Below are 24,309 nucleotides of genomic sequence, written 5' to 3'. Positions count from 1 at the left end.
ACCGAATTTGGATGGTATGGTCTTCATAAAAGCTTCTTGGTTTATAAATATTCCCTCCTTACTCTGTCTTATATTCAATCCAAGGAAAAAATTAATTGGACCCATTAAATTTCAGAGTTAAGTTGGGATTTGTTGATCCAAAAATAATATCATCAATTAGACGATTACTGGAACATATGTGGCCCTCATCCCTTCCGGATCAATTCACTTAAAACATCACTTGGAGACTTCGATAGTGTACAACCCAACATAATCTACCCCTGACCCCATTGAGCCCACTCCTGAAGTGGCCAAACCTGTTTCCTCGGAAGGAAAGATAAAGAAATCTTCCAAACGAAAATCATCCCCTTCGAAACCAAAAACCCAAAAAAACCCAAAGTCGGCTCTTCTTCTCAACAGAAAGGAGCCAAAGACATTCTGGCTGACTCTGGCCGTCCGCATACCCCACCAACCCACTCTTCCGAGGTATCCCACGGACTTTTAAAACACAACCACACACCCACGGGGAGTCTGCACGCAATCCACCCTCACCTTACCAATAAGGTGATGTCAGTGTTGAACAAAGTTCCTTGTCCCCTGGAACAAACCCACATGTCACACTTTCTATCCCACCTTCTTCTACACACGCGCGGTCTGAAACCACTATTTCGAACCCCAAGCATTCCAAGGCTAGAGTAGTCCCTCCAACCTCAAGTGCCTCAACTGGTTTGATACCCGGTAAGGGTACAGGATGACTAGGTGTTAACGATCAACTTTGGGAAGATTTTTGTCACACCCCCAAAACCGATGAACGACGGAAACGTTCTGGGGTGGAGGACGTCATGTACAGTATCACAACAATGAAAAGTAGTAAACAAGCAACAGCATCATCCATTGCATTAATAGTATAGTTTCATACAAGTGTGTTCTGTCAACTTATATAGACACCAAAAATTATATACATCAAAATAAAAGAGGAGTCTTGAACGAGCTCCTTCTTCTCAAAACCTGGCACCTGTACCTGTCTACTGGCGACCTGAGAATACAAGTTATTTTGAAAGCGAGTATCAGCTTTAGAGCTGGTGAGATCATAAGTAAATTAGTGTCTGTGTTTGTATGAAAGCATTTGTAAGATGTTTTATAAGATGTACTGTGTATATTTGTAAAAGTTTTGTATTTGATTGAACTCTCCTAGAAAACCCGATGTTTTCTACTAAAAGTAGCCTTCTACCAAGGCATCTAGTATTTGTGTGTGTGTTTCTTGTAAAAGTGTGTATTTTCCCAAATCCGACTATCATTAACCAAAAATATAGTTTTTACATTATTGTTTATTGTGTGAATATCACAAGGTAAAAAGTAATGGGAAAATGTTATAGTACTATAATGTAGTAATTAGTAACTACTGTCGTACTAACTACCTTAAACCAAATGTAAATTTTAAGGTTACATGTGATCAGCCTGTATCTTGCTACTAACTTAGCTAAAAAACGACAATGTAAGATGCCGTGAAAATGACGTTTGGCACCCGTAGACTTGCAAGTCCCACTGTAGCGAGTAGCAAGGTGTACGATAGTCAATCCAGTATAGATATATACACAAACTCAATACGCTCCCCAATGAAGGAGATTTCGATACAAAAACAGTCATGGCAGGTAGTGCCATGCCCTGCTTAATGGCTCACATAAATGTGGTTAATGTATATGAAATGTGATTTGTGTGCCAGCTGTATTGTGTGTTCTTTCTTTGTCTAGCATGTATGTTTGTTTCTCATCATAGTGTCTATTGTTTGTTTCTCATCACTCTGTTTCATGTTTGATTCTCATCATAGTATGTATTGACTCATGTATGAACTAACTCATTGTATGTTTCATTGTTCTAGTAATAGTATCTTCCTAAACTACCCCTATGGTAGCTTACTAGTAATGTATGAACATGTTTGTATACCCTTGCTACCCAAGGGAATGGAATTGAATGAAAGAAATAACCTTTTATATCTATATACATATACATAATATATAACTAGGATTCAAACGACCTTCGGACAACTAAACTTGATACCCTAAGACCACAATCAAACAAGAACAGGAAGCAGGGTAGACTAGCAGTCCTAAGTCCTTTCAATCCTACTTATATAACTATATTTATACAGATACACAGAATATAAGTTTAAAAGAGTTTAAGTAAAAGTATTTGACAATTAAAGGAGTTTGTAAGACAGTTTGAGGTAAAACAGTTTGATAAATAGTTTGGAAAGTAAGAAAACCATTTGCTTGGTAGTCATTAATCACATGTGATTAATATAATAACTATAATTTTTCAACTTGTATTCCCCCCCCCCCCCCATAAGAGAAATTAAAAACATTTCAAAGGTTAATTTAGGGGTATGAACTCACCTGTAGTGAGTGGTTATGATGACAATGTTGGATCAGTTGCTAAGTGCCAAGTGGTGACTTGAGTACACACGTGAATCCTATTTAGCATATATTGGCACATATATGAATATAATTAGTGTTATGAACAACTAATTAATGAATTGGGACCACCTTAGGGACTAGTAAACACTTATATTGAAGTGTTACAACCATATATGATTGTATGAAGGGTTATAAGGCTATACAAGAGAGTGTATGGCCAAAATACACACTATATGTGTGTGTGCAGCCAGGTGTGCGGCTAGGTGTGCTGCCAGCACGTGTGTACGGCCATGTGTGCGGCCAGGTGTGCTACCAGAAGGCGTGTACTACCAAAAAACATGGTGTTCTTGGTATTCTTGGTGTTCTTGGTGAAAGATGTTACCTTTCCGGATGATACTTGAGAGGATTTTTGGGTCCTTGCTTTGTAGAAGTGTAAGAAATGATTAAAATGACCAAGGATAGTATATATAGGGGAGTGAGTGTGGCTGGAGGTGTGTGTGGTTGGCCTGTGTGCGGCTGGCTGGCCGCACACTCTAGTGTGCGACCGCACACACCTGATTTGGTGTGTTAGGCCCTTTTTTCCAATGCTACACCCAATCTAACCCATCCTCCGATACGTATCTCAATTATACTAAGCTTTAAGCACTCTTTTAGACCCAAAACTTCATTATAAAATAGCAAAACGAAGCTAACTTTAATAACAATGAAGAATGAAAGCTAGAAATTTCGGGTTGTCACAATTTTGTTGACAGGGCTAAGTTAAGGAATCCAGATCTCACCTGATCTCAGGTTGAAGCAACGCTCGTCTCCAAGAGGAATAGGGCAATTCAGAGCAACTTGCCCTTTTTTGTCCTTGCCGATGAAGTCACCGAGTTAGAGTTCACTTCCGAAGAAACTCCAAAGACTCAACATCATGATTCCATGTATTTTGATCCCAATGAAGAACTTTCAGATGAAATGATTTTTGATGATGACGATACTTCTATTGTTGATATTCCTATGCCACCCCCAGTTCACTTTCAGTCCAAACCATCCCCATCAAAACCACTTTTTGATTTCGGACTTTCATCGTCCTCCTATGAACCTATTGATGAGGAAATTCAAATAAATGATGATGTTAATTCTGATGCTGCAACTAATTTAACTCTGAAATCTCAACACAATGTTGCTACTACAAAGCCTGTGCCATCCGAACCACCAGTGAATCCGGAACCCAACAAAACAACACCTCAAGATTCCACTTCGGATATCGGATCTTCAGCAAGAAACTACATCGATCTGTTTTCCCTCCTGGATATTCAAGCCAATGTCTCATACACCATGAAAAAGGTTGATGTCCTTGAAACCACAGTCGTCGGACTCAATTCGAAAATTGATTAAAAAGTTTTCGGATTAGATTCAAAGCTCAACGCCATTCTCTAATCTCTGTCCGAAACCAACAAGTCAGTACCCACCGTTGCTTAAAGAAAAGCCCAATTGGATCCAGTTCGTTTCTCTCCACCTTAAGCATTCTATAGAAGAAGTTGAATAGAAGTATGATGCTTCCGTTGATCATTATCTTGACACCATCACACAGATGCTCAAGGTTCATGACTACTTGGTCCTGCCACTAATGAACTCATCATGAAAACTCATGTTCGACATGAGAAACAAATTCAAAGGCTAGAGAAAGAGATTCGGAAGAAAGATGAGTTTAAACTAATCATGCAGAAGGTCCTCATTAAGCTAATTAGAGAATCATGGAACATTTTGGATGTTCTAAATCACAAGTTTGATAAGAAGCTCTCCATTCTCTCAACATTGTTCGATCATCTCAAAGCTCAGGCTCCCATAGCTAATGCTAATGACGCCCTAACTCTTCAAATCAACACCAGCTTTCAGAAGGTGTTTGAAAATTTTTCGTACCTACATGTGTCATCCGTGCTTGCAACGGTTTCCAGGCCATCCGTTGCAAGAGGGGGTGAAGGACCAAGATCAACAAGACAACCATGGAAACTTGCCTCAAAATTCTCACTTCGAGATGAAAGTTGAGATGATTTGCAGGTTCTTACTAGCTCTCCTTATGCTGTTGATGATGAAAATGATGATAGTGATGAAGAAGAACTATATGTTACAAATGTAGTGGTTGGACTTTAAGCCCCAAGGAAGCTCCCAGCTAAAGTTCTATCGGAGGAAGAGAAAAGAATTTGGTCAGCAGTCTCTTCGCCATCTACCCTGGATGATGTTCTTCATAGGAGTATTGATATGGCTAAGGTTAAAACCAAATTAAAAGTTGACGCCTTCCGAGCCACCCCTCCATGTTGCCTCCGATTCTTGCACCTCGGATTGCTCCTATTGATGAAGGTTCTCCACTCTGGAAACCGGACGATATTCCAGAAGAGCCTCTTCAATCCTCTCCTCCGGAATTCACTATTGATGAAAACATGCAACATATCATTTTTGTTCTCAACAAAGACATGGGTAAAAATCCCATTTCGGAATTTCATCAAGCTCATCACTCCGGATTCCCACCAATGCAAAAATCAGGCTGGTCCCAAGAAGAAATTGATCGCGCACTTGAGGAAAGCATCCGGATTCAAGTTCTTAAAGATAACTCTAATCCGATGTTGGGGATCTCACCTCTCTACCATGAAGGAATCATCCATGATTTTGACATAGTACCGTTCATGTACTATGATATTCCTAATGGCGATTCAGAACAACTTGATCTTCCTCTATCCTTACAGCAAGTATTACACAAAGTTTGCTCCTTTGCATCCGAATGATGATCCTCAATTGATCATCCGAACCGAGCGTGACCGATTGAAGACCTTTTACACTAAGAATGCTCTTCCCCAAAAGGAAGTGTGGTGTAGAAAAAGGATCAACGAAATCTCCGGATTTGCAAGGAAGGTCCTTACCAAGTTCGACCTCAACTGTGTGTTGTTTCGCTACATCCTCTGGAATAAACCAACCCAATACACCATCTCTGACGCTGATTTCCATGAAATCAATCCAAACGACATCCTAACTATTTTTTCTCATCTCCGGAACCATCAAACTAATGATCTCGGCATTGGAGCCTATCATGCCACCTTAAGCTTCCTCAAGGATTATGTGGCTAAATTATGTCGATGCGACTATAAATTGGCACATCTGTTTGGAACTAAAAATTTCTTAGCTAAAATCGACTTTGTTCTGCAAGAAGTTGAGTTACTGGCTGAAGGGCCCATCGATGAACCGGTGTTAGGGTTTGTCTTCAAGTAATGAAATACAAACAAAAAGGATTTCTTCTGAGTTCTTGACAAATACCTAGTTCCAACTAAAGCTCTTCAAAAATTCATCAGTCGTGCATCCAAGTTCGAAGCATCTGAACATGTCAAGGCAAACATTGTGAGTCAGCTTCAATGGTACATTGAGGTCATAGAATGGTTATTCAGGGCATAGACCTTCATCAAAGAAGAAGAAATTTGAGCTAACTAGATTGCTAAGTTCACTTTGTTGATTTTCGTATTCAGTCTTGACTGGTCTTGCCAGACTTGACTGGAACCATTAATCAGAAGCAGACATTGATCTTAAGCATTAACTCAAGGTTTTAGTTTTCAAACGTTGTCCCTGCGTAATCAGGTCCTTGTTGTCACACACGCCTCTTCTGCCTCTGATAAACCTGGACCTGAATCGGACCCCAGAATCCCACTCTAGTATTCCGAACTCTATCATTCAAATTCCGAACCACAACCCTCCTAACAACTGTGTTGTTGAGGAAATTTTTCCAGAGACAACTGGACCTGAATTCTCTGAGTGTGTTTGGGCATCTTTAGAGAGTGACATCGATGATTCGTCAATCTCATGTGATTCTAAACCCAAAGTGATTTCCAAAACAAAACTAGTTCCAATCAAACATGTGTTCAACAATCCTTCTGTAGGACAAACCTCTAAATCTTTGCTTCATTCCAAAAGGAAACCCATGTTGAATAGGAAAGATGTTGTTGACCCTAAGGTAGAAGCCCGGAATGCTCACAAACAAGAAGTTAATTCGATACAAAATTCTACACTCCTTGAGAACTCCAAAAAAAGTGTATCTTGGACTACCAATTCACAAACTAAGATTCACAACACCTTCGCACCCACTAAGACCCTCAAGAGACCTTCCATTCCTCCCAAACTGGTAGAACATAAGAAAGCAGTCAGTCCTAATCCAAAAAATTCCATTGTAGGCACTCAATCTACTCGAACCAACTCTTCTCGGACAACTTCATCTGTTTTCATAGCCAAATCTGATGGAACAATTTTCAAACCTCAACAACTTTCCAAATAAAATGTATCATCAACCAAAGAACAAGTTTTAAAGAAAACAATTTCACAAAAAACTTCAAAACAAAATCTTGTATGAAAAGTAAAAAATCACAATGATGAAACTGCAACTCCAAGAGACACAGTAGTTCCCACTGCTCCGGAAGTTGAGTGCCCGAGAAAATTTGTTCCAAATCCTCATATCATTGAGTATGATTATTGTATAGATGAAAGAACCATGGCCCTCTGTTTGTTTCCTAAGGAATCTCGGAACAAAACTTCCAAACCATATGTTGCTCACAAGTCACAACCGAAGCCTAAGACTCATGCCTTTGTCCCAAAACCTAACTCGGAGCCTAAAACCTCCACAACTTACTAATTTTGCATGCACTCTGTGCTTCGGAGCAAGAAACAATATGGTATATTGATAGTGCTTGCTCCATGCACATGACGAGGCAAAAGGACTTTCTGCGAGATCTCAAACTTTCACCAAATTATCGCTATGTGACGTATGGCAACAACTTTAACTCTGAGATCCGAGGTTATGGAATTCTTACTAATGGCAACTTCTCCATTTCAAACGTGGCATATGTAGCTGACTTGAAGCATAGTTTTATAAGTGTGGATCAACTCACTGGTGCAAATCGACGACTTGAATTCTACAAGAAACACAGTGATATCATGTCATAAGACCGAAAGGAATGTTTAATCAAGTCAAACTGCAACAAAAACATGTATCCTCTTGACATCAACATCATCATTGGCAAGCCCCAGCTCTGCTTACTCTCAAAAGTTGTTCCTAACGTCAATTGGTTATGGCATAGGAGGCTTGCTCATATGAACTTAAGATATATGAATGATCTTGTTTCTGGTGACATGGTAAGAGGTTTGCCACTCCTCAAGTTCAAAAATGATCATTTATGTGTTGTGTGCAAGTGTGGAAACCAATCAAATAAGGGTCATCACATTATTATTGAAAAATCCATCTCGGAGCCATTAGAACTTCTGCACATTGACTTGTGCGGACCATCAATCGTAGAGAGTTTGCATCAAAATAAATACATTCTTGTGGTTGTGGATGACTTTACTAGGTTTACTTGGGTCTTCTTCTTAAGGCTCAAGTCAGAAACAACCTCCGAACTCAGTAACTTTATCAAAGGAATTGAAGTTCTCATCAAACTCCCAGTAAGACAAATCCAAAGTGACATTGGTTCGGAATTCACAAATTCCACAATTGAAAACTTCCTCACCAAGAACGGTATCGACCACAACTTTTCTACTCCGTATACTCCACAATAGAACGGTGTAGTCGAACGTCGCAACAAAACACTTGTTGAAGTTGCTCGATCCATGCTTAACTTTGCAAATCGCCCACTCTATCTTTGGGTTGAAGTTGTTTCTACTACATGCTTTACTCAGAATAGGAGTATCATTGGTCGATACCTCAATAAGACACTGTATGAAGCCATGAACGGTCGGAAGACAAGTATATCTTTTCTTCATGTTTTTGGGTGTATATGCTTCATCGACAACAATCGTGATCAGCTTACAAAATTCCAACCCAAAGCTGATGAAGCCATCTTTCGTGGATACTCTGCTAAATAAATAGAAGACAGTTTACAAAATTGCCCAACCTTTTTGTAACACTGTTATATATATATATATATATATATATATATATATATATATATATATATATATATATATATATATATATATATATATATATATATATATATATATATATATATATATATATATATATATATATATATATATAGAAGCTTTGAACAATATAAAAGATATTTTTCAATTAATTTTGCAATTTTTCTTTGTTTTATTCTCTTGAATAATCATTAATTGTTGAATAATTATCAAACAGTTAAACTAAATTACCAAACTTTTTGTAAGCTTCATTTACATTGTACCTAATCCAGGAAAAATACAACTATATAGTTGGAGAGGTGGTGACTTGAAGAGGTCTTTGATTATTTTGGGTTAATTCCTCATGGAAAGAGCCCAGCTCTTTAGCTTTCAACAAATTAGTTTTTCCTTAATTCGAGTTCTGCAGTCTAGATTGCGAGAAATTAGGATCATGGAAATCATGATCCAACCATGGAGACCTAGTTGAAAATATTATCTAGTTAGATATTGTCTAACTTAAAAGAGCATTATATGTTCTTCTAAAGCATCAACTACATTGGGTGCTAAATCCTCACCGATCCTTAAGTCACATTCTAAATCATCATTAAGTGTAACTTCACTGTCCAATAAAGAAGGGATTATGAACAATTTGTTCACTTCCGAATTACCTATTGAATCTGAAAAAGGTATATTTGGAAATAGGAAGGGGTAGCACAAATGAAAGAGAAGCAATCAAGGGTAAGCTCCTAATGATACGTGCTATTGGAACATCTTAAGCGTAAAACTATTTAAGTGTCGTCTACTAAAGAAATTACGAAATGGACAAAGATTTCTAAAGCTATATTTACTACTACTGGTACTCTTTCTACAATAAAATAGTATTCGAAGAATATATATATATATATATATATATATATATATATATATATATATATATATATATAGAGAGAGAGAGAGAGAGAGAGAGACGCATTTTTGCAAATGGAGGCGATGAAAGTTTATGATAAATTAAATCACATTGTGTAGATAGCATTTTGATCGTTTAGAAATGATAAGTAATCTCACTTATATCAAATGTGTAACAATTCCAAGAAAACTCAAGATACATGTGTGGCGATCGAAAGAAGTAGTAAGATAAAATAGATATTTATTAAGGTTAAAGGCTTAAGTTATCAATAAGTGAAATTATACATAAATATTTTGATTACTCTTTTGAAAAATTGTTTAATTGTCTAAGTCAAGAAAAATACAAGTTTAAGAGGAATCAGGGTATTTATGAAAACAAGTTTGAGAGTTTAGGAATTCACTGGAGATTGCAAAGTAGAATGCTATTTTAAGAAATGAGTAAAAATATCGATCATTTAAAATAGTGCATTCTTAATTTAATGATCCTACAAAAACAATCATTTGAAGGATAAACAATCGTAACATTTAAAACTTTTCATGTTTTTACAGAAAAGATGAAACATACTAAATGTATTCTTCACATATATTTTTTTAGATTTAGAAAAGTTATAGGAAAAGGGGTATTCATCTTGTGTATTAATTGAAAGGAAAATACAATGAAAATTGCATTTTTAAATCAAGTTTCCGAATTTAGAATGAAAGAACAAATGTAAATAAAGATTACTTGTTTACAATAGATTTTAAAATAGAAACAAAATGTATATGATAAAAGGTGTAATGAATATATAAAAGTTGACTAAATCGAAATTATGCCTTACGATTGTACACATATTAATCGCTCAAAACGAAAGGGTAGACTTCTAGTCTGTATGTGTACGAAAATGATACCAAGAGAAGCAAAATAGGTAGAAACAAAATTATACAATGTATTATGCTACTATTATGGGCGTGCAAGATCTAAAATTAGAAGGGGAGCGAGAAATCAAGTTCGGGGGAAAGAAAAAGGAAGGTAGCAACAATGATTGCTATTGTTAAAATTAAAAGAACAATACATATAGGTAGATAAAAAATGGGTTGAGAAATACTTCAAAATTCAATCCTTAATGTATTTTGATGATTAAATATAAATGTGGAAGTTTTAAAGTGTTTGCTAAGGTTTACTAAAAATTCATGAGTTATCTATTAAGTTAAACTCCATTTGTGAAAAAGAAGAAGCCCTACAAATGGTAATTGAAAATCTGACAATTTTGACTTTTTAGACAGATGTCCAACAATGATTAAAATGGATAAGGTAAAGACTCAATATATTTAGAAGAATAATTACTCATTGTTGAGAGTGTATCACTGGAAATTTAAAAGTGAACTTTAAGTTTTCAAATGCTATAAGTTTTAAAAACTTTATAGATTATGAAACTATATTGAAGCAAAGTACACAAATAAGGTATGTTTTGAAATACAAGCATCAGAGATGTCTTATAAACCTGTTTAAAGTAGAAATTTGCATAAATATCATTTGGGTTTCGAGAAAAAACATTAAAGTAAATTACAATATCTAAATGAGAAAGTTGTTAAAAGTGTCAAAAGAAAAGTGTTTTGAAGATTCGATGAAGCTTTTACACATACTATGAACTTCAATGTCATATGTTTAAGTTTTATAGCATAGAGTTTAAACACTTTTATAAAATAAAATGTATCTAAGTTTTTCGAAAACGTGTCAAAATGGTAAGCAAGTTTTAAAATGGTTTATATGCCCTTAAAAACACATCTATCCATTGAAATGGATTTGAAATAAAATTGAAATAGCAAGGTTAAAACAAATAATGGTTAAATTTAGTTTTGAAGAAAAGTGTTAAGTTAAAGCAACTTGTCAAAAGATCTTTAGCGAGGATATGGCTTACATTGTTAGGAAAGGTCTAGTAAGTTGTATGAAGCGGTTATAAAATATTTTATCGATGATAAGTAAAACCGATGAAGCAAAATAACTTTTCGATGGAAATTAAGAAGTAAGGAAGAAGTATGTTAGTGTAGCTGATCGTACCTAAATACTAAGGCGAGTACCGATGTCTTTTTCCCCAAGATAAAGGACAAGAAAAATTATTTGAAAAACGTTTTATGGTGTCAATGCAAATTGCGACCTTTTATAGAGGTCAAAGGGACATCCTATGTTAAGTTTTAAGCTCAAGGTGGAAACAATGTAGAGCTAAATCGTAGCGTAGTAATAAGGTCTCACGTATGGGTTACACCTCCGTGTCTCCTCGTGAGTCGAATCTGGAATGTCCGCCAATGGTATCCAAGTGATTACTTAGTGGCGACTTGTGACAACCTAAATTTTCTATCTTGTACACTTATTCAAATCAATCAAGGTCAGACTCATTTTTTCTATCTTCTAGCATAGTTTAGAGTCAAATTAAGTGTTCTAAGCCTAATATAACCAAGGTATGAGGCTAGGGCTGAGTGTTTATGAGTTCAACACCTTTCAAATGAACCAAACACCCCTTTATCAGGTGTGTGCGGCCATACACCCATCCTATCCGTACACTCTCATGTATAAATGAGAGTCTTAGCCTTCATTTACCTCTTTTCACACTCCTAAGCCAAGAAATCAACTTTTCTCTCAAGTATCATCCGATTTTCCATCTAGATCTTCAAGTTGTAACTGTTTCTTCCTTTAATTTGTTGATTCATTACACTACCTAGTAAGGATCTATGATTTCATCCATGAAATTACTCCTTTTGTTAGATCTTCAAGTGTTCTCCAAGAACACCAAGAACACCTACTAATTTTTTGGACCTCAAACACCCTAAAGGCTTCTATATCGTAAGTACTACTCTTTAAGCTTGTTACTTACTAGTTATACTCCTTAGAAATCATCTAAACCATGATCATTAAGGAGTGTACGGCCGTACACATCCCATGTGGTCGTACACCCCCTTTGTTTAGTGCTATTTGGCCTCAAACTCAAGTTATATGCTAGCACATGATCAAGAACACTTAGGAGATGCAAGTTAGACACTTGGGATACAGTTTTGACCATTTTTACATGATCATCAAGGGTGTACGGCCGTACACTCCTTGTGTGGCCATACACACCCCTTTTAAGGTCTAAAATGGCATTGAACTTCCATTAAGGCTAAACATTGGTCAAAACACACTTCCTAGATGCTTAATAAGACTTTAAATCACTCAATGGCATGTTTCACCATGAGTGTGCGGCGGCACACCCACTTGGGTCATACACTCTATCCGTACACACACATGAAACACACCATTCTGGACGTACACTCCAAGGTGTAGCCATACTCCCATTATTTGCAACCCTTGGTACTTCTAGCACTTGAATCTAAGTGTTTCCTATGTCCTAAGGTGTCTTTCCTTGCATAATTAGTTGTTTAAACACTAATTATATACATATATATGTCATTATATGCTTATTACGATCCGTTGTGCTCAAGTCTTCACTTGACACTTAGCATCCTACAAACTGATCTTTCATTCGTATCACTCACTACAGGTGAGTTCATACCCCTTAACTTACCTTTTAAATGATTTTAAATGCTTTTATGGGGGAATACAAGTTGAAACATTATAGTTATTATATCAATCACATGTTATTAATAACTATCAAACAGATGGATCTACTATACTTCAAATTGTGTTATCAAACAAACTGCTTCAAATCGTTTTACAAACTCTTTATATTCAAAACTCCTTATTAAACTCTTCCAAACTTATATATTGTCAAAATCATGTCTATATAGATATAGTTATATAAGTAGGACTGAAAGGACTTAGGACGGATAATGTGACAACCCGATATTTCGAGACAATGTAATGTAAAACCAATCAAATTTAGGTCAAAATATAACTTTCCTAAAATCTTATTTGGTTTAAATAAAGTATTAGGAATCGTATCAGGGTTTTCGTACATATAAAGAACCCTAAAATCCAAGTTATAACGAAGAAGTTATGACCAACCGAAGATTCTCGGCAAAACCGGCAACACCGATTAAACGAAAAATGTGAAGTTTCAATAAAATAGTTTTTAGCCTTAAGTATCTAAATGAAAGTTATAGATAACCTCAAACCATGAGCGTACATAAAAAGAACCTCCAAATCTGACTTTGGATGAGGAAGTTATGATTTTTCCAAGATTCGGGTATAGTAGTAGACAGCTAAAAACTCGAAATAGAGCTCGAGATACTTTTGACCAAAACAACCTAAATGAGAATCTAAGGTCTCAACATTAGTAGCGCAACGGCGAAAAGTCTGACGAAAACGGACACCGGAGGAGAGCAAAGAATGGATCGCATTCACTTTTAAGTCCCTCCCCAAACTCATTTTACGAGGAATAACCAAGTGCGATAAAGAGCAAGCGAAAACCAACCCTTGCCTTTATCTTAACAGAGATTACCTTTAATAATGATCTAATTGCTTGACGAAAGTATAGGAGTCGGAAGTTAACCAACTGACTACCCTTCCTTCTCTTCTGAGATAGGGAAAAGGAACTGAAAGAGGTCTCTCTTGCCCCTTCAAGTTTACCTACTACGGTACCGGAGTGAATATGATCTCCACCTTCTTTCTCGTCTTTGACACCATTCGTCTGATCATGGCTAAGACTCACTAACATTCTCTTTGCCAGCAGGCTCCCACTTGCTGGTTCCGGGCTTGCTGGCCTATAATCCAGATTGATCTATTCAGATTGAGGAAACACCGAGTTCAGGTCTTCGTTCTATGCCTCAACTGGAGAAACTCTGAGATTTCTCACTATTCGTATGAAAATGGGGAAACAGTCTTTCTCAGACTCAAATCCTTCTTTTTTTATGCCACGGACTCCCCGAACGGACTTATAGCAGCAATCTTGGATTGGTTGCTTCTGAGAGAGCTGCTCTTCCGACTGCTCGTATTCATCCCTTCCCCATGAGGGCAATCAGCCCCTTGCTTTCATTTGAATATTGGCCCTCGCGCAAAGCTGCCCAACTCAATGTGTTACGCATTAGCGGCATTTGCTACATAATCTGCATCTGTTGTCAGATATTTTACTATAAGGTAAGTGAGGACTTCTTCCAAGAACGGATTCTTCTTAATCTTAATTAAGTTGATTTGTTGCTGCTGATTTCAATAGCCAAGTCAAGCTTTCCAGCAGGCGAGACAGATGGGTGCCGCCCTTCCACTAAGCCTTCCTATATATATTCAAATCAGTACAAAGGCAAATATATATTCTATTTTGAGGGAAAAATAGAAGGAAAAGATGGACTATGCCACATGGCCGCTACAAATAAAGGAAAAGTCTTATGCGAGTGATACCAATCAGACACACTTGGAAAAAAGGAATCATCAGCTACTAATACAGCTGAATCAAAGGAAAAGAAGTGAAAAAGCGGAAAGAAGTCAATGTGAGAAAGCAAAAAAGGTAACGAGGCGACCGGAGGAGGGAGAAAGGATAAAAAGGGTGGCAAGCAACTCGAAGGGATGCTGCGCCACCTAGGTACGCGTCTGGATCTGCCTCGATGCGCTAACGCGCAACGGCTTTCCTTTCTCTGATAGAGGCTCGCTTCTTCAATTCAAGTTCAGCTTGTTGCTTTTCATTTTGATAGGAGTAGGTGCTTGCTGCTCGCTCGCTGTCTACTAAATGAGCCTTTACTGCCCGCCCGGCCCCTCTCTTTAATCTTAAGTAAAGTTCAGTCAAATCAATGAAGTGAACAGCCCAACCACTTTGTTTGTTTCACCTAATTCGGAAAGAGGCGGTAGCAGGGCGAAAGGCAAGGTCACATCCTGCCGTCATAGCTTGCCTCCCATTGCTTCGTACGAGACAGAGAAAAAAAAAGAAATATAAAAAGAAAAATGGAAATAGTGAATCAAGATATAGACTATCCTCTATTCGAATAGATAGGCCCCTATGAGCGACTATGCCGATCTTTAGATGTTTTGGCCACGTGCGTTTCCGCTAAGAAGAAGAAGGTTTGGATCTTTAAACCTTAAGAGGATGCTATCGAATGTGCTCTTGGCGCACGTGAGGGATGTGACCTATGTTTGAAGAAGTTATGGATTTTGAACGGACTTTTCGTGTCCCGGCCCGTTAAAAATAAATAATTAAAAATAAAGTAAAAATTTGCCAATGAAGTCTAAACGATAGTTGTAGATAACATTTTCAGCTACGCGTGAATATAAAGAACGTCGAAAACGGAGCTCGTATACGAAAGTTACGGATTTTACAAGTTCGGGGTCCAAAATCCGAGGCTGTCAGGCCCCCACGACGTGGCACAGCTTGGCCGCGACCCGGCAAGTGACTGAGGGTGTCCAATCAACGGAAGGGGATAAGGCTTGCTCCCCACAACGTGGCCAACCTTAGCCACGACGTGGCACACCAGAAATGCCCCCATAAATAGAACTCTTGGGGTGTCGGGTTTAGGTGCTCCATTCTTCCATCTCTCGTGCTAAAACTCTGTGGTTAAGCTCCTAAAGCCCTCCCGAAGCCCCGGTTTTCACCTTCAAGTCCCGAAGGAAGGTTTTGTGTTCCCGAGATCCCCGAGATTCCCGAGAATCCCGAGATTTTCCCACGCTTTCAACTCTTCTTGTCGAAGTTCTGCTCGATTCTTCTCTAGACTATTTCAAATCAACCACTTCAATCAAGTGAGTTCATACCCCTAATCAATATTTTAAATGATTTTAAATGCTTTAATGGGGGGGAATACAAGTAGAAACAAACATATTATTTAATCATTGATATGTATTTTATAACTATGTTTGTCATTTAACATATTTCACATGCTACAAAATGTGATGCATGAAATGGTTTTACATCTTAAAAACACATTGTTACCAAATGTTTTACCTTTGAAATGTTTATTAAAATGACATCAAGTCATTGTTAATTATTGTTCAAAACCCATAAGATGTCTTACAAAAACCATTTTTCATTCTTGAACTAAACTATGCTTATACACTTATATTCTTATATATGTATTGATGTTATAGCGTACATCTTTCATTTAGTTTCCCACACTCTTGAGTAGTAAGAGTGTACAAACCTACATGATCATCCAGTTATATTACAGGAGATTATCATAGGGATAATTTGAAGATATCAAACATTACTTCTATTACAAGGAATCACACAAGAGTCAGTTCATTCATGAGTTCTTACTAGAACCTTACATGATACATGAGTACCTTTACATATGCTTACATGATACATGAACACATTACAAGAGTACCTTTACGTAGATACCTTTTCCTGTGTATACTTGTTTATAGTGAATATTTGTATCTCAAATTGCGAGGATGATTTATTAGTACCTTCTGTGTAAATCTTCCTGCCTATCCCACAGTTCCTCGGGATATCTAAGACAGGACCCTATCCCACAGTACCTCGAGATACCTAGATGGGCCTCTATCCCACAGTACCTCGGGATATACGTACGGGACTAACCATTCCGGAACTCATCTGTTAGCAACAGTGGGTGATGAACATCTACGGATGCCTACGGTTATTACTTATACTAGGAGTACCTTTACGGGACTAACCCTTCCTCCAACCTACTGCTGCTACAGAGGAAAATTGGACCATCTTCGGAAGTTCATTAGGTTATTGATTTCGCTTACCGCGATGTATTGTTAGCACCAGTACCTCCGGCTAACACTTACAAGATAATATTTTCCTGTTTACTTTATTTTGTGATACTTTCACATAAACGATGAATTAGACTAAGTACTCTAGTACTAGTCAATAGAAAGGAAAAGTTATCATATTACTAACAGAACATTCGAGTCTTGGTAGAAGACTACTTAGTCATAACAGAACATTCGAGTCTTGGTAGAAGATTACTTAGTCATAACAGAACATTCGAGTCTTGGTAGAAGGCTACTTAGTCATAACAGAACTTTCGGGTCTTGGTAGAAGACTACACTTCATACGTACAGAACATTCGGGTCTTGGTAGAAGACTACATTTCATACTTATAGAGAACTAAGGGTTTTTCTAGGGATTTCATACTTACCTCAACATTTTCATTTAAAGGTTTACATGGCTTTCATAACAGATTTTCACAAACAAGGCAATGACACTTATATACTTATGAATTCACTAGCTTTAAAGCTGATACTCGCTTTCAAAATAACTTGTATTCTCAGGTCATCAGTAGACAGGTACGGAGGCCAGGTTTTGAGAAGACGGAGCAGACAAGTCTCGTCTTTTATTTTGATTGTATATTTTTGGTGTCTTATTACAATGAAAGAACACTCATGTATTAAACTTTACCTATAATGCAATGGATGATGTTGTTGCTTGTTTATTATATTACACTGTTGTGATACTGTACATGACGTCCTCCACCCCTGAACGTTTCCGCCGTTCGTGGTTTTGGGGTGTGACAGATAACTCGCCTTATTTCATGTTCCTTGTTTGGTTGTGGACCTATGGCCATTACGTGAGATTGGATCTTCTTTTTGGGAATTTTCAGGGACATCTTCTCATGAACCAAGGTAGTAAGTTGACCAAGTTGTACTTCAAGGTTATTGATGGAAGCTTGCTGATTCTTTATTAAAGTTTGATGTTCTATCATCATTGCATGATGATTCTTTACCAAAGGTCTTTGTTCATTAATATCAGAATCAGTAGCCTCATGTCTCTTTTCTGAAGTTTCCATAAACTTGATTAACATGGTCTCTAGATCGGGTTTCCTCTCAGCTGGTGGCTGCTCCTTTTGGTAGAAGCCTCGACATGTCTACCTATACTTCTCCTCTTTTTGCTTCTTATATTCTTCATATGGCAGCCACTCTTTCTTTGGTTTCCTCCAGTCTTCATCATACTTGTCCCCACTCGAGTAGCACACTTGAGCCTTTTTATTTCCAAACTCATCTAAATTGCAGTCCTTGGTCAAGTGTGGACCATTACATCGTTCGCAACCAACTCTTATAGCACGAATTGATTGGTCCATTTGTGTTAACCTTCGATCCAGATTATTCAGCATAGCCATCATAGCTGCTATTTCTTCAGTTTGTGCACCTCCACCGCCTTTGATTCCATCTTGCCTAGGGTTATGGTACTAGCGAGAGTGCTTCGCGAATTTTTCAATCAGCTCCTTCACCTCCCTTGGATTTTTCTTTGTCAAAGGTCCTTGAGAGTCAAGGACTTGTCTTGTCATAACGTTGACCCCATCATAGAAAATTGACATCTCTTGTTGCACATTAAGATCATGCTTAGGGCAATTTCTGAGCAAGCCCTTGTACCGCTCCCATGCTTCGTACAATGACTCTCCCAGCTGTTGTTCAAAGTTGGCTATTGCCTTCTTGAGTTTAACTATCTTGGATGGTGGGCAAAACTAGTCAAGAAATTGCTCATGCATTTGAGCCCAAGTGGTGATTGTACCCGGTGGAAGTGATTTTAACCACTCTTTAGCAGCTCCCTTAAAAGTAATGGGAAGCATTCTGAGCAGGACGGTGTTGCTATTGACATTTGGGACATTGAAGTAATCTGCAATGTCATTGACTTCATCTAGATGCTTAAAAGAATCCTCATGATCTTTCCCATAAAATGGGATATCCTTCAGTGCAGTCAAGATGTGCCCCTTCAGCTCGAATGTAGCAGTGGCAGGTATTGCGGGTTGGACTAAACCGGGTCCCACATCTTCTCGGATCCACTTCTTGTAAGCTCCTATGGACATCTCTTCAATGTTTTCCATTTCGTTTTCCGGCTCGTTCTCGAGTTCACTTGCAAATATTTCAAATTTTGGGTCTGACTCATACTCTAACTCGTGCGGATTAGGGAATGGACCAAGTTCTTCAACTTTGCTCTTATCCTTTAGGATTGAACTGGACTCTCCTGTCTTCTTTCCCGACTTCCTTGAAAATGTTGACTTTAGTTCTTGCAATGGCGTCTTCTTATCAGTCTTTTTGTGAGGTGCAGCTTCTGGATCTTCAATTGGTGGCACCAAAGGTGTGTTAGAGCCTCTGGTCATGAACTCCTGCAAACTAAACAAAATAAAAACATAAAACTGAACTAAAATAGAAAAATAAACTGAAAACTAAGGAAAACTAAGAATCACAACATTCACGTCGTAAGTGTATATAGCTCACGTTGTGGGTTCTGTGACAGAAAAAAAAAATCAAATTTTTTGCTAAAATAATGTGCTAATAAACTAAGTTAATAAACAAAAAAAATAACTAATTAACTTTTTGCCGGTTTTATCCCACAAAAAGGATCGATTAATCTAATGCAAATAAATAAACTAATAAACTAAGTTGTTCCCCGGCAATGGCGCTAAAAACTTAATGTGCATGAAAGTACCCACTAATTTTATTATTTATAACCTAACAAACTTAGACTAACTATGCACTTATAGGCAGTGTACCTAGTCAGATTACAGTATAGCTTAGGTAAGTCAGGTGTCGATCACAGGGAACGGTGTTATTAATTAATATATTCACTACTAAATTAATCTAATTATTAATAAGCTAAAAAGGGTTTGTATCCAATTTTGCAAGTTTAGATGAACTTAATTCCTTAACAAAAACTCAATCAATAAACAAAATACTTTTGTTAGTTCGAATCCACTTTTACTCAATGGTTATACATTAGTCAAAACTATTACCGTTGGTTACCAATTTAAGAAGTATTAGCAGTTTACTTCTAAACCTACTAATTATTAGTCAATTCATGTAAGTCTATGTATGGTCACACAATAGTTAACACATAATCAATTATTAAATAAGATTGGAGCTATGAAGATTGAGTAATCAAAACACAATTACAATCATAATATGCGTTCTCTAACACAGCTTAATTCAATGATTCAATTACTTATCTAAGATTGGTTTGATCTTAGCTCTAATAAACTAGTATTCACTTTGTTATTAGGTATTCATATTCATGCATATTTGTGTTCACTAACTACACATAACAAGAATTTAAAGCAATTAAATCATTAATTAAACATGCTAGGTAAAATCAATCAACACAAGCATATAACCAACAAATAAAGTCAAATCTAATGCATTCAAACCATGAATTCCAGCTTCATCCAGCTAACAGAAGCAGCTAGATTTAGTTGGACATATTAACAGCTAAACAAACGAATTCAATAATCCAAAACATGTTAAAGTGTACCAAACTATGAACCAATTTATGAAATCTTTCTTCCTTGGTGTTAGAACCAGCTTCCAGATCTTTTTCTCCTCTAAAATTCCTCTCCAGGAACCCCTCTAAGCTAGCCAAAGTCCCCTCCAATTCGTAAAGATCAAGGATATCTATAGTTTTCAATTCTGCCGGACTCACCTCGTGAGAATCCTAATTCTCACGTCGTGAGCACGTAATTATCCGTATGCGACACGGATTCCTTCACCCGTGATGGTTATCTTCTAGAACACCGTACTCACCTCGTGAGTCTTCCAGATCTCACGTCGTGAGAACGCTTTTCCCTGATTTTCTTGTCCTTTAATCTTTTAACTCCCAAAGTTTCTTCCTTTAATGTTTTTATTCCCTTTTCTTCAAAATGTCTTCTTTTTTGCTGCAAATAATATTTTAACTCATAAGTACCATTATTCTAATCAAATTACCAACTTATATATAAAAATGTACTTAAATATTGCCTAAAAATAGGTATAAATATGGCAATATCAATTCCATTAGTACGCGGTTTTCCCGACATCTTTCCAGAAGAACTACCAGGATTACCTCCGCAATGTCAAGTCGAGTTCAGAATTGACTTAGTTTCGTGGGCTACCCCAGTAGCCAAATCGCCCTATCGTCTAGCACCAGCTGAGATGCAAGAGCTATCCAGTCAACTTAACAAATTGCTCAGCGAGGGCTTTATTAGACCAAGCTTCTCACCCTGGGGAGCATCGGTCTTGTTCATCAAGAAGAAAGACGAATCGTTTCATATGTGCATTGACTACAGGGAACTGAACAAGCTAACCATCAAAAATCGTTACCCTCTGCCTCGAATTGACGATTTTTTTGACCAACTTCAAGGGGCGAACTTATTTTCAAAGATAGATCAGAGATTTGGGTATCATCAATTATGAGTGCTAGGGGAGGGTGTTCCGAAGACAGCCTTCCGAACTCGTTATGGACACTACAAGTTTGCAGTGATGCCGTTCGGATTGACCAATGCACCCGCAATATTCATGGATTTAACGAATCAGGTTTGCCATCCTTATTGGATCAGTTCGTCATTGTCTTCATCGATGACATACTTATCTACTCTCATAGTAAGGAGGAGCATAGTCAGCATTTGTGTCAGGTCTTAGAAACACTACGATCAGAGAAGCTTTATGCGAAGTTCTCGAAATGCGAATTTTGGATCCGAAGAGTCGAATTCCTGGGTCACGTGGTTAGCAAAGAGGGAATACAGGTGGACCCTTCCAAAATCAAAGCCATTGAGAACTGGTCAGCACCAAAGACGCCTACAGAAATTTGTCAATTTCTAGGCCTCACTGGCTACTATCGCAGATTCATTTAGAACTTCTCTCGGATTGCAAAACCTCTTACAACATTGACCCAGAAGGGCATGGCCTTTGAATGGGAAGAGAAACAGGAGAAAGCATTCCAAACGCTCAAACGAGTCTGATGCACCGCACCGATACTATCCCTCCCAGAAGGAATAGAAGACTTCATGGTCTATTGCGATGCATCCAATCAAGGGCTCGGTTGTGCTGATGCAACGAGGTAAGGTTATCGCCTATGCCTCAAGACAGTTGAAGACACACGAGGTCAACTACACCACACATGATCTTGAATTAGGAGTAGTAATGTTTGCTCTGAAGATCTAGAGACACTACCTGTACGGTATGAAAAACACTATCTTTACAGACCACGAAAGCCAACAACACATATTCGACCAGAAGGAGCTCAACATGAGACAACGACGGTGGGTCGAGCTACTCAGTGATTACGAATGTGAAATTCGTTATCATCTTGGAAAGGCCAACGTAATAGCTGACGCCCTGATTAGAAAAGAATAATCTGGCCGTAGGGTCAAATCATTAACCATGACTATCCATTCCCACAACCACACAAATTAAGGAGGCTCAGCTCGAAGCTTTGAAACCTGAAAATGTGGCGGGTGAATCCCTGAGAGGGATGGATAAGAACTTGGTGGTCAAGGTGACGGAGCTTTATATCTCATGAATCGGATCTGTACACCGAAACACGGTGGTTTCAGAGACTTGGTCATGATAGAAGTGCACAACACTCAATATTCCGTCCACCCAGGTTTAGATAAGATGTATCTGGATCTTAAAAAGTAATACTGGTGGCCTAAGATGAAAGTAGATATTGCTACCTTCATGATTAAATGCCTTACTTGCGCCAAGGTTAAGGTCGAATACTAGAAACCATCAGGTCTACTTCAACAACCGGAGATACCTGAATGGAAGTGGGAACGGATCACAATGGACTTCATAACCAAGTTGCCCAAGACAACGGGTGGTCTCGACACCATTTGGGTGATCGTAGACAGGTTAACAAAGTCTGCACACTTCCTGCCTATCAAAGAGACTGACAAGATGGAGAAACTAACAAGAACATACATTAGGGAGATAATACGACTGCACGGAGTTCCCATATCCATTATCTCTGATAGATAGTAGATTCACTTCGAGGTTCTGGTAGTCGCTACAAAGTTCCCTAGGAACTAGGATGGACATGAGTACAGCCTACCATCCACAAACCAACGGACAAAGTGAGAGGACTATTCAAACTTTGGAAGATATGTTGCAAGCCTGAGTGATAGACTTTGGGAAGGCATGGGATACTCATTTACCCCTTGTCGAGATTTCCTACAACAATAGTTATCACACGAGCATAAAGGCTGCTCCACTTGAAGCCATTTATGGCCGAAAGTGTAGATCCCCTCTGTGTTAGGCTGAGGTGGGCTACACTCAGTTAGCTAAAGGACGAGTTCCTGAAAGCACTCTCACGGGTCCGGAAATCATTCGGGAAATGACAGAGAAGATCATTCGGATTCGTGAACGATTGAAAGCCTCTAGAGACCAATAGAAAAGCTATGCAAACAAAAGAAGAAAACCGTTGGAATTCCAGGTGGGCGACCGCGTTCTATTGAAGGTCTTACCCTAGAAGGGCTTGATACGCTTCAGAAAGCGTGGAAAGATAAATCCAAGATACGTAGGGCCTTTCGAGATTCTCGCAAGAATCAGCCCTGTAGCTTACAAACTCAACCTAACTCGCGAACTCAGTAACATACATTATACTTTCCATGTCTCGAACTTGAAAAAGTGTCTGTCCGATGAGACTCTAGTAATCCCACTTGACGAGATCGAGATCAATGAGATCCTCAACTTCGTGGAAGAACTGATAAGTCTATTTTGTGAATATACAAAATTGTCATAAGTCTGTTGAATTGATGTATAATTGTCCAAGAATGACACTACTTTGATGAGTTGTTGAACTTCATATGTAGGTCAATATATTGTACTAATAATTGGTGGAACCTTCAAGAAAAACAAGCAAAATGAAGCTAACAAGTATGGGAGACGAATTGCTAAAAGAATGAAGAAAAATGGTGTTGAGAAATTTGACCACTCTTCAGAGTTTTGATCATATCTCAAGATCTACAGCTCCAAGTGACATGAATGAAGATATTCTGGAAACTAGAGAAAATTTCCTACAACTTTCATGTTTTGCGTTTTTACTGATTCTACCGTTTTCATAACCATTAAAGGGCAGCAAAGATGAGGGACGTCCTAGAACGCGTCTAAGACGCCCCCTAGGACGCCTACCTGTTTTAGGCCATTTTCAAGTGCAAATCAAGGACGATAGAAGGCATGTAAAATGCCCTAAAGGACGCCCAGACGTCCTGTATGACGTCTAAGACGCCTACTAGGACGCCGATGCGGAAAACAACTCCGAAAATCAATTCAGCACCTATTTAAAGGAGATTAAACCCTAATCGACTTTGGACTTCTCACCTGCGATTTTCCACAGTTTTGGAGGGTTCCAAGCACATTCAAACTTTCTCCAAACATGTTTTTGATCACTAATTTCCGAATCCAAAGCGATAAATCATCAAATTCATTATCATTCAACGTTTGAAGATCGTTCAACCTACAGATCTACATCAATTCCATCAAGCTCCA

At 38.0% G+C, this 24,309-nt stretch overlaps 1 non-coding gene across 1 annotated transcript; it reads left to right on the top strand.

Moving 5' to 3' along the window:
• The first annotated feature begins 18,405 nt into the window (after positions 1-18,405).
• Positions 18,406-18,512, top strand: LOC111921647 (small nucleolar RNA R71). Its single transcript, XR_002860240.2, has one exon. It is a non-coding gene; the product is annotated as a small nucleolar RNA R71 (small nucleolar RNA).
• The last annotated feature ends 5,797 nt before the right edge of the window (positions 18,513-24,309 follow it).

The sequence above is a fragment of the Lactuca sativa genome, chromosome 3 (genome assembly GCF_002870075.4).
Source record: "Lactuca sativa cultivar Salinas chromosome 3, Lsat_Salinas_v11, whole genome shotgun sequence".
Lineage (NCBI taxonomy): Eukaryota > Viridiplantae > Streptophyta > Magnoliopsida > Asterales > Asteraceae > Lactuca > Lactuca sativa.
This window is presented reverse-complemented; position numbering and strand designations above follow the sequence as displayed.